The 16,684-nt window shown below is 32.0% G+C and overlaps 1 long non-coding RNA gene across 1 annotated transcript; it reads left to right on the forward strand.

The window, feature by feature from the left end:
* The first annotated feature begins 6,491 nt into the window (after positions 1–6,491).
* On the forward strand, positions 6,492–16,472 carry LOC143228284 (uncharacterized). Its single transcript, XR_013015300.1, has 4 exons — positions 6,492–6,558; positions 11,548–11,736; positions 12,773–12,927; positions 16,042–16,472. It is a non-coding gene; the product is annotated as an uncharacterized LOC143228284 (long non-coding RNA).
* The last annotated feature ends 212 nt before the right edge of the window (positions 16,473–16,684 follow it).

Genomic DNA, 16,684 nt, shown 5'->3' on the forward strand with positions numbered 1-16,684 from the left:
TCTTATTACAGATCGCAACAATGGAATGAATCCGATACCAATAACAACAACAAAAAATGCCATTTGTCAAGACGAAACGGGCATAAAGATTCCAAAATACTGACTTAAGAATTAGATTATGCTTAATCTATGATGTAATTTTAAATAACTGGATTCAAACAATGGTGAGTTGATAATAAAGGGAACTCCAACGAACAGAATTGTACAAAGCGCAAGAAGTGGTTAAAAAACTGGTGTATGTAAAGGAATGGTCTCTTGTCTTGGCTCGTTTTGAATGTCACTTTTATTTACACAGATATGGGTATTATTACATACTCTCCTAATGTTATTTTAAATACTTGTATCGTATTGTTAGAAATGATTGATTGTTTTTAATTTCGCGCAAAGCTACTCAAGGGCTATTTGCGTTAGCCGTTCCTAATTTTGCAGTGGAAGACTAGAGGCTGCGAGTCATCACCACCCACCGCCAACTCTTGGACTACTCTTTTACAAACGAATAGTGGAATTCACCGTAACATTATAACACCCCTACGACTGAAAAAGCGAGAATATTTGTTGCGACGGGGATTCGAACCCGTGAACCTCAGATTACAAGACGAACGCCGTAAACCCACCTGGCAAAGCCGAGCCCAGAAATGATTGAAAGGAAAGTAAAGTAAAGTAAATAATAATAATAAAATAGTAAATACTTGTATCGTATTGTTGGAGATGGTTGAAAGTAAAGTAAATAATAATAATAAAATATTAAATGCTTGTATCGTATTGTTAGATATGGTTGAAAGTAAAGTAAATAACAATAATAAAATATTAAATGTGCGTGTTTTTCTTATAGCAAAGCCACAAAGGGCTATCTGCTCAGCCCACCGAGGGAAATCGAACCCCTGATTTTAGCGTTGTAAATCCGGAGACATACCGCTGTACAAGCGGGGGGCGAAAATATTAAATACTTGTAGCATATTGTTAGAGATGATTGAAAGTAAAGTAAATAATAATAATAAAATATTAAATGCTTGTATCGTATTGTTAGATATGGTTAAAAGTGAAGTAAATAATAAAATATTAAATACTTGTATCGTATTGTTAGAGATGATTGAAAGTATAGTAAATAATAATAATGAAATATTAAATACTTGTATCGTATTGTTAGAGATGATTGAAAGAAAAGTAAAGAATAATAATAAAATAGTAAATACTTGTATCGTATTGTTAGAGATGGTTAAAAGTAAAGTAAATAGTAATAATGAAATATTAAATACTTGTATCGTATTGTTAGAGATGATTAAAAGTAATGTAAATAATAATAATGAAATATTAAATACTTGTATCGTATTGTTAGAGATGGTTGAAAGTAAAGTAAATAATAAAATATTAAATGCTTGTATCGCATTGTTAGATATGGTTGAAAGTGAAGTAAATATTAAATACTTGTATCGCATTGTTAGAGATGGTTGAAAATAAAGTAAATATTAAATACTTGTATCGCATTGTTAGAGATGGTTGAAAGTAAAGTAAATATTAAATACTTGTATCGTATTGTTAGAGATGGTTGAAAGTAAAGTAAATGATAATAATGAAATATTAAATACTTGTATCGTATTGTTAGAGATGGTTGAAAGTAAAGTAAATGATAATAATGAAATATTAAATACTTGTATCGTATTGTTAGAGATGGCTGAAAGTAATGTAAAGAAATAATAATGAAAGCAAAAATAAAAACAAATGTTGAGATCTGAGGATGATACTAAGCTTGAACATTTTTATTTTGTTCTTACTTTTGCTCTTTCTGTTACTTCTAGCGAAGTAAAATTCACTTTTTTACTTTTCTTCTAATGGCAGCGAGTAAAATAACCTTGTATGTTATTTCGGGATTTGTATATTAAATTTATTAATTTAAATATTAATGCCTGATTTATTTATTATACCCAGATCAAGCTCGACTAAGATCCTCTGATATATCTTATATATTAATATTAATATATCTTCCAGTCACGCAAAATGTCCAATAAAATCTATAGTTTCTGACGTTTCAATGTATTTTTTGAATAAAGAAAACGATTGAATCGGAAAACGATATCGTTGTCCAGTTCTAGAAAAAAATACATCATCCAAATATGTGTATTTTCTTGTTTGCAAAAAAAAACAAAAAACAACAACAGTGGAGCTAACAGGTACATATTACACCATGGAAATTCCAATTTAGTTTCCAAGGCATGTCCAGTCGGCCATTAAACGGAATGGCTGTTCTTACAGAAAGTACTCCACGAAAATCATTATTTATCATCATGATTCGTCATTTACACCTGTGCAATAAGCGTGCACGTAGACAGCATTTTCCACCATGTAGCTCACAAAAATACACTTAAGTCTCCAAAGTGGCAAGCTATTCATTCATCTCAGTGTACTATTTACAAATAACGAACAGAGAGAAAGCTAAGTAATTTTGATAGTTCTACACCTAAATAAAACAAACATACAATATGCTTTATTATGAAATATGTTGACACTAACTTTTTAAGACAGACACTTTCTGTTGCTTACGTGTTGTTATATTATCATTAAATGGTTGTGTTTTTATTTTGTTGAAATACAGAGCTACATAATGGGTCATATTTGCTGTGTCAACAGCACGTTTAGAACCCCAAATTATAATGTTACGAGTCCTCAAATTAATCTTTGAACTACCCTGAGTTGACCTATATATATATATATATTGTACATAAAGTCTAAGCTGGTAAATATTTTGGGCAAAAGGATTTAATAAAATATTACAACAAAACTTTAACGCTTATAAACATATGATGTTACACACGTTAAAATTCTTTGAACCGAGTTGGTAACACCCTTAAAATTTCTGTATTTTCAGAAAACTAAACTATCATTATGAAGAATTATTATATCTTTCTTATGTCCTAGTTTATTACGACGTCTGGATTGTAAAGGCAGAAAAAAAAAACATTTTACGTCTGATATGAAGAACATGTGAGCTTTTCTTAGGCCTCTCGGAATTCATTTATTTTGTTAAGTTTTGATACCGAGAGTAAACCTCATCAGTTAGAATACCTTCTAGAATTTCAGAAAAAAATGTAGAAACACAAGATCAGACCGAAAATTCTTTGGTTGCTGCTGAAAATAATTTGTCTGAAAAATACCAGGTCTTCATTTTTCGAAGTAGCTTTTTGTCGAAATAATGTCGAACTTCCTCAGTAAACGATTCCTGAACTAGTATATTTTAACCTGATAATGTTTAATTACAACGTTTTATTTTTTCTAATCCATGTACTTAGCAAAAAACGTTTCGTTGAAAGTGGCACAAAAAGCTGCTTGTAAGTGTTTTTGTCATCATGTTAGTTACTTCAAATTAAAAATCGCGTGCATAATATTTAACAACACCACAGAGATATTTGTATTCTTCTTCGACAAGTATGTTTTAATCAGATAATTGTTAGCCTACAACACATGGCCCGGCATGGCCAAGTGGGTTAAGGGGTGCGACTCGTAATCTGAGGGTTCACATCCCCGTCGCACTTAACATGCTCACCTTTTCAGCCGTGGGGGCGTTATAATGTTACAGTCAATCCCACTATTCGTTCGTAAAAGAGTAGCCCAAGAGTTGGCGGTGGGTGGTGATGACAAGCTACCTTCCCTCTTGTCTTACACTGTTAAATTAGGGACGGCTAGCACAGATAGCCCCCGAGTAGCTTTTCGCGAAATTAAAAAAACAAACAGACTACAACACTTTAGTATTCTTTATATCATTTACTGAGCAAAAAACGTTCCGTTGAAAGTAGCATGAAAAGCTACTTATGAGGTGTTTCTAGTAGCATATTAATTACTTCAACCTAAAAATCATGAATTTTTATAATTAATAATTTTGTATTAATATTCTCCGTTCTCTTGCTTAATCCGTTGCCAAACCTGGAAAACCACGAAACGTTTTCCTTCAATGGATGTTTTAATGCTTGTCTTATTGAACATTAAATTTAAGAACATAATTAAATAAGTAATTACCACAAGTTTTAATTTATTTTGTTTTTTAATGATTATGTATTGTCATATATGATAAGTAACTGAAAATGTTTGGTTGGACAATGTGGAAATCATTTAAGTAAGTAATTGACGTTATCCTTTGAAATAAAAACAAAATAAAACAACACATGTGTTGTCGTATAACTACAGATTGAGATACACGTGCCATTTTAACGAGAATAAAAACAAAAGGGCGAAAGAAATTGCATTACATAAATTACAAAGAAACTGATTGAGGTTACAAAATATCACAAAAAGGCAGCAAAAGATAAATATATAAAGATTATGACGTCATATTACGAAGATCAAGTGGTATAATTTAAATTAGGCACTTCAGGTATCAACACCTACTAAATTAACGAACTTCTGATGCAAGAACATTTACAATGAATGATACCTATCTGGATCGAACGGGAATGATAATATAGTTTTGAAAACAAACAATTACAATTTACAGAGCCTAGAAAACGATAAAAATAAATACTTGTGGTTCCAAGGATGAAAAATAGTTGTGGTTTTAGAGAATTTATCTTAATTAGACGGATGTAATTGCATCATCATGTGATATACAAGGAACGAGATTGTGATAAAATTGATTTATTGAGTATTTGTCGTTATAACAAAACAATCGTCTAGATATTTTTTCCACGTTTTTGCTTTCTTTTACGTATACAAAATAATCTTCAAATTACTTAAGTAATATATTAAATAATTGTATTTTAAATAATCCCATAATAATATTAAAACAAGTTGGAGCGACCTTTGTACAAATAACTGTACTATTAATGTGATAGAAAATTTGTTCTTCATAAGTTACGAAAACTAAGACTAGATCTAAGTCTTTATTAAACCCAGAATAAACTAATTTACCGTATATATATCCATAAATAAGTTAAGTCTATAATTATCTACAATATTTGTTATAGAGCTATTATATTTAAAGAAAGAAACTACAATGTTTTCCTAAGCTTTCGACAATTTAAAGAACAACATTTAAAATAATTCCTAATAATACTCAAATTAAATAAAATAAATTATTTAATTAAATTAAATAATTAAATAAAAAGTCTGATAACATGTTCAAAAGATCACTGAATTTTTTGATTACCTCTTACAAGCGATATTCGAAATACTAGGAGGTTTATCAATATGAATGTATTCACTTCTTTTTTCTAATAATATTTCACTAATCCCTTCTGATTTAATGATCTTAGGAAATACATAAAATATCTAATTTTCGAATGCTTAAAATACAATATTTCTCTTTTCAAATAACCTCACCTTAAACTTACCAATTTATTTAAATCTCATATTCTTTGCTAAACCACATTATTATTTAAATGTTCATAAGCCATATCATTATAAAAATTACTGAGTCATAGTCAATCATATTTTATCTTTATCCACTTTTTTAAAAATATTTAATTATAATTTCTAAGTTTTTAAATGATGTACGCTTCTTTGAAAATAAAATAGATTTCTTTTGTAATGCTATATAGCAGAATATATTTCCGTTTTTCTTAGAAATTAACTATAGTTCAGGGTTTATTAATTTTATAAAGACAAAATTTAATTTTATCTTTACTATAGATTTATTTTAATTTGAAACGTCATAAAGATATTCAATAGGTCTTAATTTTCCAATAAATTTATGTGTATCTTATGTCAGTTTTATTTTATTAAGTTTATTTGTCGGAGTAAATGTTAATCTCTTTCTTAATAACTGCATTTAATTAATTTCAAACTATTTTCTGTTGAATTAAAAATATTGAAAACTACTTATCCTAAATTTCTAAAACAAATTTGAAATTTTTTCATATTTTCTTCAAAACTATAAATATCTATTAAAGTATTATGCTTCCTAATGACCTCATAATGACCTCAGGTTTTCTACAAGAATCTTTAATTATTCTGTCCTTTTATCTTGTGGTGACTTTTAACAAATTCATTTCTCACAGCAACATCTCTATTACAATTACCTATGGGATTTTTCACTGCATTTGTAACAATTTGTCTTTCAATTTCGTCCCCGAATGGCACAGCAGTATGTCTGCCCATCGCTAAAAACCGGGTATCAATACCTGATGTGGGCAGAGCACAGACAGTCCATTGTGTAGCTTTGTGCTTAATTCTAAACAAAAAAATCCTTTCAACTTTATCTGAATGTTCTTTATAGTTAATTGTTTTGTGAACACAATTAACTTTTGAGTCCATTTTTCTTCATTCGATTATTCTACCAATGATTCAAAATCTTCTTTATATTTCATTCCTTTCTATTAAAGAAATTTCACATTTTTGAGTCAATATATTTTAATGAATATATTTTGAACAACTTTAAAATTTTGAAAAAAACAACAGATATTTATTTGTTCCACTTTTGGAGATGTGATAAAAATTATATGATTCATTTTCGAAAAATATTTCATAATTTCATTTAAATAGAAAAAGGTGAGAGGGCAGAAGTAAAAATACTTAAAGCAAGACTAGTTGGGATTTTGCAACGGTAAAAACTATTACAAATAGAACAATGGAGTAAGTAGAGGTATATTTTATATTCAATTGTTAAATATTATGAATATAAACCGATTTTAAATTACAACAGGTGAAAGTTTAATTGAAATGATGTTGAAAAATAAAAATAAATATATTTTATTTGTTTTAAATGAAAGCCTCGTTAGGCTTAGTGCTGTGTCCAACTCTGTCCCACTGGCAACAAATGAATAGAAAAGAAATGTATTTGATACTCTAATTTTATTTAGTATATTTTTCTGTATAAAAGTAATATAAGTATGACGTTTTATGTTTATACATTCATGAAAATACGCATTTAATTCGAGTTATTTTTGTTTAGTAGAAAAGTGGTATTTGAATGTTTTTTTATTGTGGAGGTTCCATAAAATTATATCCTGAGGAGTGGGTGACCTTTAAATCACGAAACTACTAGAAAACAATACGCAAGAGAAAAAACGTTGTTTAAGTATTTTAGTGTTTAGTTATATATCTGTAAATACAAGTGGAAACTTGTGTTATATATTTATGTATGTATAGTGCATACAAAACTGAAGCAGTATCAGACATTTGGCCTTGCATGGCCAGGTGGTTAAGGCACTGAACTCGTAAAATGAGGGTCGCAGATTCGAATCATCGTCACACCAAACATGCTCGCCCTTTAAGCCGTGAGGCGTTATAATGTTACGGTCAATCCCACTATTCGTTGGTGAAAGAGTAGCCCAAGAGTTGACGGTGGGTGGTAATGACTACCTGCTTTCCCTCTAGTCGTACACTGCTAAATTAGGGACGGCTAGCCCAAATAGTTTTCGTGTAGCTTTGCGCGAAATTCAAAAGCAAACAAACAAGCATAATGATCACGAAAATTTCAACTGAGTGATAAAATATTTGAATAATTAATAATTTTTTGTAAAGTTAGAACAAAATTATTTCAAGGTTTTTTGGTTTCGACAATGTAGATCATTTGATACGTTTACTTGCATTGTTTTACGACTTGCCCTCAATATCGAATGTATTTCACTCAAAAAATGTGTTTATTATAACAATGTTTTTGCCACGATATCTGCAATAGTCTGCAGTCTTAGTGAATTTTATCCATTTAGCACCATGTTACTTTGAATTTCCTAGCAGGCTTCACAGTAGGGAATCCAAATTAGATCTAAATTAAACTATTCACAATGGGAAAGCTTTAGTGTATTTTATCTGCTAACAACCATTGTACTTGCCAATGGAGAACTTGACTAAATGGAGACAACGCTAGGACTAAATTAAACTCCTCGCTATTAAGATGACTTCATTCGACAAAAGGAACCTTCGCTAGGCCTAAGTTAGGCTATTCAATACGGCTTTGTTTCTTCTGGAGAAGGTGTTACCAAACGTTTCAGACCTGCAGAGCTTCACATAAGAAAGGAAAATATTCCGGAGCCTTAACAAAAAAACAACAACAACACTAAAAATAGAAGCAATCGGTCACTAGCGCTATATAAAGTTTACTTCAACCTTTTAGAATATAAATTTATCAAAAATATCAATATTTAAAGAAAAAATGTTTACTTCTACTTAATTGTTCAAAAATTTCTGCTTGCAAAATTTATATCAGTAAAAGTACATATTTATTTATTAGTGGCTCGGATGGGTTTGCTTTTGTTCACAAAGTAGTTCAATATTTGGAGTTACGGTTGTTACCTGTAAGCGTAACTCATCTTCAACATTTAGCCTTTTTCTAAATTTGGTCTTTGTAGCTATATACAGTGAAAATGTTTGCTCACAAAATTTTCAAAGCTCTATTACTTATTTAAGGGTATTCTATGGCCATTTAAATCCAAAATTGTGTGTAATTTCTTCCTGCTGAAATTTTGTTTTTAGAGTGTAATCCGTTGAAATTTCTATAACCTGTTCTTTCTCTTTCAAAGGCAAATATTTGGTATTTCCAGAGTCAAGAAAGGGATTTTTAAACCCCAATAATTTTTCTAAATGAGGAAGGAAGTACTCCCCAATAATTGTACACAAATCAGATGGGTGCTGCAAGACTGAAACTTAAGGAAATTTCATTCATAAGTAAAAAAATCACTAAGATTTTCGAAGCAACCACGTTCTTCCATAAGTATACATTCATCCCAAAGTTTTAACTTATGTTGAAGCGCTTCCATTTCACTCCGAGCTTGGAAGTGCGTTACCCTGAATTGTTGCATTCATTTCGTTTAGATAGGCAAATACATCCAAAAGGTAAGCCACTTTCTGTACCCAGCATTTATCCCTTAATTTGTATGCAAGTTTGAAATTGCATGCAGATAAAAAGAAATCTATTTCCTCACGCAGTTCTTGAAACTGAGCAGGAAATTTTTCCCGAGAAAGTCATCGGACTTCAGTATGAAGTAAGAAATTTTTATGCAAACTTCCCATATCCTCACAGAGTAAACTGAAGATCCTCGTACTGAGTGGTCTTGATTTTATAAAATTAACTATTTTTATGACATCACTCAATGCCTCTTTTAAGTCTTCTGGCATTCATTTCACTGCAAATACATGATGATAAAGACAGTAGTGGATACTCTCGATGTCTGGGTTTTTTTTTTTTTTCATGCGTGCCACTGCGCCTGAAAACTTTCCAATCATAGCTGCAGTCTCATCAGTGCATTATATCTTATTTTCTTCCATAAATAAATCGATCAGTTTAAATATTTCTTCACCTGTTGTTTGAGTAGGCAAAGGTTTGCAAATTAGCATGTATTCTTCAAAACGAGCTTCGTGAGCATAGCGAACAAACACAAGCAACTTCGCACAACCTGCGACATCTGTTGATTAATCCATCTTAAGTGAAAAGTTGGACTCGCTTTTACTCGCCTTATTAACTCCGTTAAGCAATTTGCTGACATATCCTTGATTCTTCGAGAAACGGAGTTGCCAGAAAGGGATACAGAGTTAATGTTTGTAAGAAATTTCCCATCAATTGTACACTCTACTAAACCTTTTACGCATGGTTTTATCAAATCTGCAATTGTGTGAGCTTCACCTGCTTTTCCAATACGATAACTAACACGATATGAAGTAATAAGAGAACCTTTGTTGTCCTGATGGAGAAACGAATGAATTGTAGCTCTCCTTGTATTTAATTGAAAACACTTTCTTTTGAGATACTCAGAAGTTAGAGTTTTTAATTGGGAGTGTTTGGTTTCTGGTTGCCGTTTTAACTTTGCTGGATGTAAACTAGTGTTATTCAACACACAACACACCAGGTCCATTACTTGTCCATGTAAAACCATAGTCAATAAAACTTCCATCGTACTTTCTTTTATTTCTTGTTTCAGTACTTCTTGCATCATCCTGTGTTAAAGTGCTTGCACACGACGATAACGCCGATGAATTTGTATTAGGCCTAGGCCGAGGCAGATTTTTTACTCGTATCAGATTTATTACTGATATATTCTAACACTCGTCCATTATAAGGGTGACAACTAATTATTAATTTGTTTAAAAACGTATTCTTATATCTTTGACACTTCAAAAGTATCTTCACGAACACAAAATAGTTTCTTAATAAACACTCGTTCAAGCACTTGAGTTTTATCATCGCACAATAACATTCTGTCCTAAGATCAATGTTGCCATAACGAAGTCAGAATTAAAATTTCTGGAAGAAAGGCTAGGCTGCTGGAATAATATAATTTTCTAAAGGAAAAGGCTGGCCTATTACTTTTATGTTTTGTTTTTTGTTTTTAACAGAATTTTTTTAACCCAAATAACAAAATATTAAGCCAGGTCTGACGTGCGTCTAAATCTCAAACAAAATGAAACATAACATCATGCGGACGTTTTACGTCGTAGAGCTCATTAATATCAAGTTTGTCTAATTAAACCACAACGAATCTAACCTAACCTAACAATTACCAATTATAATTGTCATAAATATAATTATACTTCATGTAAATATACTTTGAAATTGAAACAATTGATACTGCATCTAATTGCATCACAACGTTTCAAATTTGGACAAGTTTCAGCTAGGACGTCATGTTTCATTTTGTTTTATTTCGTTCGAGATTTAGCCGTTAATCCAGATCTGGCTTTTAAAAGACAGTTGGCATCATTACCCAAGGTAGACCGATGTTTCATACGAAAATTACTAGGCTATCTTGCATCTTAAATGACGCATGTGTTCTTGAGATAGTACCATATCTACTAGCAACCAGTGGTGCCACTGTCGAAGTTAATTAAGATTGTATTAACACTTTCACCGCGAGAACTTCCCCTAAGCTAAATAAAATCGTTTGGCGTTAGGCAGAATAAAATATTAGAATACCCAATAGGTGATAAACATGTTATATTAAAGATAGATTTTACTTTTTTACTTCTTTGTACAGCGTATTCTGATTCAATTTTTTAGTTTTAGGAAAAAACATTAACATTCTAAAATTTCCTCGCGGAGCCCCAGATAACTATGACGGAGCCCAACGGCTCCGCGGAGCATAGTTTGAAAAACCATGGTCGAAGCCACTTAAGGACAGTTGGCGATTTTGTGACTGGAAGCTTATGGAAAAATGTACAGCAGGCGTGGAAGAAACAGTAAAGACCTCATTGCTCTATGTTGATATTCAGTACCCAAAGTTAATTTTCGTGACGAGGAATTCATTTTTTTTAGAAAATAAAGTTTGGAGATTTCTCGAATGGGCAGAGAAATAAACTTCATTACAAATATACCACGTTTTGAGAAGTTTGTAACATCACAAGGTACATTTGTTATAAATTGTATTTCTCTGCTCATTCAAGACATTTCCAAATTTTTTAATACAAAACTAGTTGTACATAGGATGAGCCATAGATTTGTTTTGTTTTATTTTCATTGTCACTTGAATCAAACAAAATTATTGTGTATTGTTCATCTTTCTCCGATAATATTTTACTGAGTAGTCCATTATTTAATACAATTTGATAAGCAAGGGTCTACAAGACACTTAACAAATTCCAATTTATGTCCTATAGTTTCTAAACCAGTCCATATCCTTGAACTTACAGCCTGGAAGGAAGGCACCTAGTTAACAACACCAACCATCGACTCTCGGGCTTATCTTGTGTCAGCCAATAGAGATTTGACAGTCTATCGTAAAGTGCACCCAAAACTTCAAAGAGAGAACTGCATTCTTGCGGGAAGAACTCGTGAACCATGAACTTTTGGATTTAAAGTCAAGGCACTTTAACTACTAGGTAACGACTTGCCATATAACTTGTTAGTTTCAACCGCACGTGGGATGACTAATAATAATAAATAAATTTGCTTGAAGAGGGAAGCGAACCATGGAATCTCGAATCAACAGTCATTAAAATAAAGCCCAAATTGAAATAAGTTTATTATTAACGGACTCGTAAAATCTTACAATAGTGTTTACTTTAAATTTTATTTATTTTTTTACTACTAATGTCGGGCAGCAATCCTTTTTAACTTTAAAGTTAATTTCTGGGCTCGTTTAGATGAATTATGACCTTAGTCTGTTCAAAAATGTAATATTTTCCATACACCAGTTGAAAAAAAATATCTTTATCAATAGAAAATTATTAAGAAAATGTAACTTGTACCATTGATCAAAGTAATTAGTTTGCTACTTATATTGTAATGATTTTAATTTCGTGCAAAGCTACACGAGGGCAATCTGCGCTAGAGACTCCTAATTTAGCAGTGGAAGACAGTGGAAGTCATCACAACCCACAGCCAATTCTTGGATTACTCTTTTAACAACGAATTATTGGATTGACCGTCATATTATAACGCCTCCTCCGAATGAAAGGGCTAGTGTGTTTGGTATGACAGGGATTTGAACCCGTGACTCTTCGATTAGGAGTCGAGTGTCTTAACCACCTGGCCATGGTGGGCCATATGGTAATAAATTACTAACAAAAGTATATCAAGAATCATAGGCCTGGCATGGCCTAGCGCGTAAGGTGTGCGACTCGTAATCCGAGGGTCGCGGGTTCGCGCCCTCGTCGCGCTAAACATGCCCGCACTCCCAGCCGTGGGGGCGTTATAATGTGACGGTCAATCCCACTATTCGTTGGTAAAAGAGTAGCCCAAGAGTTGGCGGTGGGTGGTGATGATTAGCTGTCTTCCCTCTAGTCTTACACTGCTAAATTAGGGACGGCTAGCACAGATAGCCCTCGAGTAGCTTTGTGCGAAATTCAAAAGCAAACAAACAAATCAACAATCATTGTTCTGTTTACTAATCGCTACTTGTAATATTATCTAAAGGAAAAACCCAGAAAAAAAGACTCGACTGGAAACATCGGGTTTCTCAGGCACGCTGAAAAGAAATTACAATAGAAGTTTGAAAGAAACTTTTACACGAGTGAAAGAAAAGTAAAATAATTTTGATACGAACTTAGGAAAGTAACTGAATAACTATGGTAAGTAGATATTAAAGTTTTACGTATGTTAATAGCGTTCATTTTCAAGGAATTACGTGAGAAGTTTTACTGTTTTAGGGTTCATGAATATCCTTATTCACACTACAACTATTCTTCAGACGCACCAGTAAATAATATTTAAAGTGTATATGCTAGAGTATTTCATTATCCTGTGTTATTTTCACGTTTGGCGATTATTAAGTTCACTACAGAGAGAAATAGTTTTAAACTTTAGTGAAAAAATATCCAAAACTAACAATCTCGCAGCTCGTACTTTACGATTCTATCACGTAACACGGGGAATGGTTTAAGAACAATGATTTTGAAAACACGTCACTTATGATTTTACAAAATTATGTTTTTTGTGTGTTTAGAGTTGAAAATAATAGAGTTGCTTATATTTTCAATTTATTTAATAGGACTATGTGATATTTTATTTGAATTTCTTATATTAGATGGTTCGACATGGCATTCAATTCTAAAATCGTGGATTCGTTATAACGTTACGGTAAATCCCACTATTCGTTGGTAAAATATCCCAAGAGTTGGCGGTGGGTTGTGACGACTAGCTGCCTTTCCTCTAGTCTTATACTACTGAATTAGGGACGTCTAGCGCTGATAGCCCTCGTGTAGCTTTGTGCGAAATTCAAAACAAACCAAACCAGTCAGACGTTTATTAATTAATTATTGAAAATCCAGTATCTCTTAGTAATTAAACAGTTTACAGGCTCTAGAAACATTCTTTGATGAAATTTAATATTTTGAAATTGTTCTCAAAACAACATAACATGGCCACGTGGTTAAGGCGCTTAACTCGTAATCTGAGGGTCGCGGGTTCGAATCACCATCACACCAAACATGCTCGCCCTTTCAGCCGTGGGGTTGGCGGTGGGTGATGACTAGCTGCCTTTAATCTAGTCTTACACTGCTAAATTAGGGACGGCTAGCGCAGATCGCCCTCGTGTAGCCTTGCGCAAAATTTAAAACAAACCCCATAAAATCTGAAAGTCAATTGGTTTTTGGAAAAATAATAGCTTGGGAAAATTCTTTTGCGACAAGAAAACGTGCCATATTTCACAATAAATTTGAAAATTTACTGGAAATATACTTAAATACCCGTTAATATTTCTCATTAATATAAAAATAATTAATATGTATCGTTACAATCTAGTTTTTGCTTTTAAGTTTAAGTGACCTTCATTATCGTCCTGAGTATGAAAGAATGGCACCTCTAAATCGTCTTTATTCGTATTACCTTTCTTTACTGTTGAACTTAAAACTCACATAATATATGTAAATCAAGGTTTCCGCCATTCCTATTGCCGTGATCAGGTTTTGCTCTGTTTTTTTACCAAATATTAATGGCCACTTCTAACACAATCGCATTCAAAAAACAGTTTAATTTTGTAAAGTTCACACTAACATAAATGAATTTAAGTTATGATACTGATGTTATGTTGTTGTTGTTGCTGTTTCCAGATATAAAAAATAGTGGGTGAAGTTTTGCATGTTAAAAATGTTTTTCACGTGTTATTTTTACTTGTTTCTGATGCCTTCTTATTTAATTTAAATCAGTTTAGAGATTGTTCTAACAGTAACACGAAATGATTTGCTAGAAGCAGCGAACTGTATATTTCATGTAATCTCGTTCCACATCTCGCGGAAAAACAATACCTTTTATTTCCCTAACAATGACGTAGATTTTGATATCCACGTCACTGCTAAATTTGAGTCATGAAACAAATGCAAAGTAAAAGACAAATTATAAAACAGTAGACGTTAAGTGAAGATTGTGAAAATCTCAAACATTTCGCTAACTTTCGTGATGAAAATACAATTTGGTTTTAAAATTACTTCAAAAGAATGAATGTAAAATATTAATTAATTTATAAAATAAACTTTTAAAAGATGCGTGGACATGAGAATAAGTGCTAACATTTTTTAAATCAGCATTAGAAAATATTTCAGACTAATAGTACTCGCATAAGAAACTTTTAGAGAAAGTACAAAAAAAAGTAATTTTTGTGTTCTGGAAAAGAACAATAGATATTTGTAATTAGAAAACACGATGAATCAAACAGGAATGAACTTATTTCGCAACATGCACGGATATTAATTCAAATTAAAGTTGTCCATGAAAAACATTTTAGAGAATAACATAATTGGTTCAGAAAAATAATCTTTAGGAAGTTTCTTTCATTTTGCCTTAATCAGGTAACATGAATATTTAATGAATCTACAGATTTTCAATAACGAAATACGTCGAGTTTTAGAATATGTGTTTTGGGCTCGCACCCACGCTGGTACAGCGATATGTCTCCGGATTTACAACGCTAAAATCAGGGGTTCGATTCCCCTCGGTGGGCTGAGCAGATAGCCCTTTGTGGTTTTGCTATACGAAAAACACACACAAACGTTTTGGGCTTAAATAGTCAATCAGAGAAAACTGTTATTTATAATATCAAGAGGAGTTACTTATGAATAACATTAGCATAATGAAGATGTTAAATTAATTCTACTGTATGTCATTTGGGACTTGCTACATTATAATGTAGTCAGTCAAATACTTTAGTAATAATGCTATGTGTTTGTTCCAGCGACAAAAAAAAAATATATTTAATGTTTGTAAAATGTTTTTATAATCGTTTTTCGGTTCATAATTATTGAAATTTATTTGAATTTTTTTTTTATAGTACAAACAGCGATTTGAAAAACGTTATATTCAATTCTGCTGTCGTGGAAGTATTTTCAAATGGAAAAATATTGCACAGCGTTTTTCCATCACGAACTGTCGATCAAACACATTTCAAATATGTGTTTATACTTTAACAGGATCAGCCAAAACTAGAAAATAACGGGTATCTGCACGTCTTTTTCGTATATCACCTTTTTAATTTTAAACGTTTGTTTTATTAGACAATGAAAAAAGTATGCAACAAACTTTCGCAGTATTTCATCATTTCTGCTGAAAGTAAAGAACAGAAAACTGTTAGAAAATTGTCGATAATAGACGGCGTTTCACAGAATAGATCTTGGCAATTCTTCCAATGACAATCTCTTCTCTGCCACCTGGTGTTATTTCATGTACATCTTTTTTTTTTTTCTTTTCGTCAGGTTGTCTTTTTCCGGGTAACATAGAAAAGAGGATATAAAGAAGAGAAGAGAAAAATAACATGACGAAGAAGGAAAGACTATTTTATCCAGTTTTTCGTTCACTGGATGCTACAGCGAATCCGCTTTCCCCCCACTCTCTCTTCTTCTGGAGACGAACAGATGAGTGGCGTGTCGTGAGAGACAGTGGCTATGGATCGTTAGCCCACACTACTCGAACTTCACCCAACCCTGAAGGAAAGCACGCTACTTTTTAGTGGTAATACATCATTAGAGCCTCTCTTCTGAATGTTAAGTAGCTCCTTATGGAAGGTGTGCTTCTTGTGGTCAAATTAAGCAACAGAGCAAGTGCTCAATAGAAAAGTTAGTGCTACAGCTAAAGTATTACGTCATGTAAGTTTTCCATTCAAGTAAAGCAATTTCTTTCCTCCTTTTTTATGAACTAATTTTATTGTGCACCCAATGTAACTATGAAAGTTACGTTATCGTGTCTGAACACGATCAAATATTACACAACTTATTTTTTCATCAAGAGATGACCAGATTGGCGAAGAAAATTTTGACCTTAAATACTTCGAAAGAAAACATTTTCATAACTGTGTCTATACTTTAATATATAAAGAATTTCTAAGGGCGTTTGCAAAAA

This window comes from Tachypleus tridentatus, chromosome 10 (genome assembly GCF_004210375.1).
Source record: "Tachypleus tridentatus isolate NWPU-2018 chromosome 10, ASM421037v1, whole genome shotgun sequence".
NCBI classification, from domain to species: domain Eukaryota; kingdom Metazoa; phylum Arthropoda; class Merostomata; order Xiphosura; family Limulidae; genus Tachypleus; species Tachypleus tridentatus.